Source organism: Dicentrarchus labrax, unplaced genomic scaffold, assembly GCF_905237075.1.
Source record: "Dicentrarchus labrax unplaced genomic scaffold, dlabrax2021, whole genome shotgun sequence".
NCBI lineage: Eukaryota > Metazoa > Chordata > Actinopteri > Moronidae > Dicentrarchus > Dicentrarchus labrax.
The window spans coordinates 22,429,860-22,432,359 of NW_026136713.1; the positions used below are offsets into that span (position 1 = coordinate 22,429,860).

The window sequence follows — 2,500 nt, forward strand, 5'->3', positions numbered from 1 at the left end:
CCGTTTGGGTCCACAGACACAGACTGACAAACTTAAGATCAATCAACCAGGAAGTAAAGCAGCTGCAGCAGACTTATATATATATAGAATAACCTTTAATAACGATCAATATTAGTATTGATTTATTTTATGACGTCGCTGTGAAAAATGTATAAAAAGTGGAAAATTTACGAGTTAAGAAAAAGTTGTTTTAGCTCATTTTAAATTTTTTATTTGTTTTAAGTTTTGAGATAATTATTTATTTTATTATTTATTAATTGATTATTAAGATTGTTTTATTGTTGTTTGCAAAAACAAAAAATAAAAACTGAAGCTCATTAAAAAGAATCTTAAAACGTTTTTAAACTGAATTATTATCCAGATCTTTAAGATATTTCTCATCTATTAATCAGTTAATTAAATCATCTTCAGATTAATCAATAAGTTTAGATTTTAGTTTTTAGTTTTAATAATTTGGTTTAAAAACTGTTTAAAAAGTGGATTTTAAATTCTGCTGATGTTTTATTCCGACCAACTGATGATATTGATTAAAGGTCAATAAACTAATAAACAGCAACGATTCTGTTATAATAATAATTAATTAATAATTATTAATTATTGAAAGAGTTAAAACCAGCTCAGTTCATGTTTGTGTCAATAAAGTTTGAACTGAAATCAGAAACTTTATTTATTGAGTCACTGATTATACCCTTTTAATTTAGATTCAAGTTAAAAACTAAAATGAATTCACATTTTAGACGTTAAAATGTTTAATATTTTATAGATATTTATGTTTCACGAGATAATGAGTTCAAATATCTTCATTTTTTCTAATCAAATACTGATCAATGTGATTGATTGTGATTCAGTGTCAATATATTTCTCTGTAACAGATGAAGATGCAGAACTTTTTCTATTATTATTGTTAAATTATTTTAATGCTGTTGATTTTAAGTTTAAATATAAGTAAAAGGCAGATATATAAAATACTTAATTCTGTATAAATAAAGGTTTTATTATCCGAGTGTTTTACTTTATTTAACCTGTTTAAAGTTTAAAGACTTTTACTTTCACAGTGTTAAACAGTAACAGATATTTTTTTACAGCGTTTAAAGTCAGAAAAGTTTATTATAAAGTTTCCAAAGATTAGGATGAACTTTATTTAACTCAATTTAACTTCAATGAACAACAGATACACAATATTTATATATTCTATATATTTAATATAATTTAATATCAGACAGATTAATCAGATTATTTGATCTTCCGTTGATTAAAGAGGGATTTTGGGTGTTAAAGGGTTAAAAGAAATAAACTCTTTATTCTTCTGTTTAATTTAAAATCTTATATAATCTTATATTTATATTATTTTATTCAAAGAACAAACTCAATATTCTTCATATATTTTAAAATTATTGAACTTTTTTTATTTCTTAAATCAATTAACAAAAAAGTTTATTTGTGTTTGTTTTTTAATATATTTTATTTGTTCTTTTAAACATTTTCTACATTTATTATTTTTTGTTCATCACTTTTTATTATTTTATATTTGTTATTTAATTTAAGGATTATTAAAACTGTTTTTTATTGTTTTATTTATCAATATTTTATTAAACATTATTTTATCTCTCTGACGTCCTCCGCTGGCTCCAGAAACTCTGGATCAATTAATATCTTTATCAATTCTTTCTGATTAATTTATGATCATTTCTCTTTTATTGAATTATAATTTTCTGAAGTGAAAAATAAAATAAAACTTTGAGTTATTTTATTTTCTTGAATCTGATCTGATTATTTATAATCAATCAAACACTGAGATTGGAACCTTCAAAATAAAACGTTTATTAGATTTGAACTATTTTCCCGTCAGATCATCCGGATCTTTAATCAAAATAAAACAACGATAAAATAAAAATCAAACATCAGATTATTAATAAAATAATTAAATAAAAACACTGAAGTTAAAATCCCACGTGGGTCTTTATTGATAATAATAATCAAAAGTTCACTCTCAGGATGGAAATCAAATTCAATATTGATCTTTTTTATTAGAAGCTCACAGAAACAGCACGTGATAATTTAAGATGTTTAAATAAAGTTTAATTATTGAAAAGCGAGTGAGCGCGTGAAAGATCAATAAAACAGGAAACGATCAATGAGCACTATATCGATTATTAGTTTAATAATAACTTTCCCATTAAAACTCTGCACATGAGGAGAAAGTGAGGATTGTTTTAATTTAATTTAATTTAATTTAACCGGACACTTTCACGGATTTTCTGATTAAATAAAAACGTTCAAATAAAATAAATAAAAATAATTTTAAAGCTGAAACTAAATTTAACAACGAAACACTGAATTATTATAAAGTTACAGAAATATTACAGGAGATTATTATTATTAATAATAGTGATTAAATATGAGTTATTAAAGTGACTCATGATGTGATCAGTGTGTGTGTGTGTGTGTGGGGGGGGGAATGATCCAACAAATACAAAATAAACCGATAAATACAGTTCTA

At 23.4% G+C, this 2,500-nt stretch overlaps 1 protein-coding gene and 2 long non-coding RNA genes across 3 annotated transcripts in view; 1 reads left to right on the plus strand and 2 right to left on the minus strand.

Moving 5' to 3' along the window:
- Nucleotides 1-2,500, minus strand: part of LOC127374740 (uncharacterized) — a 39,710-nt gene that overhangs the window by 21,914 nt on the left and 15,296 nt on the right. The window lies entirely within an intron of this gene.
- LOC127374707 (uncharacterized) overlaps nucleotides 1-2,500 on the plus strand; it is a 40,584-nt gene that overhangs the window by 21,831 nt on the left and 16,253 nt on the right. The window lies entirely within an intron of this gene.
- The window catches only part of emx3 (empty spiracles homeobox 3), a 19,452-nt gene that overhangs the window by 15,336 nt on the left and 1,616 nt on the right, over nucleotides 1-2,500 (minus strand).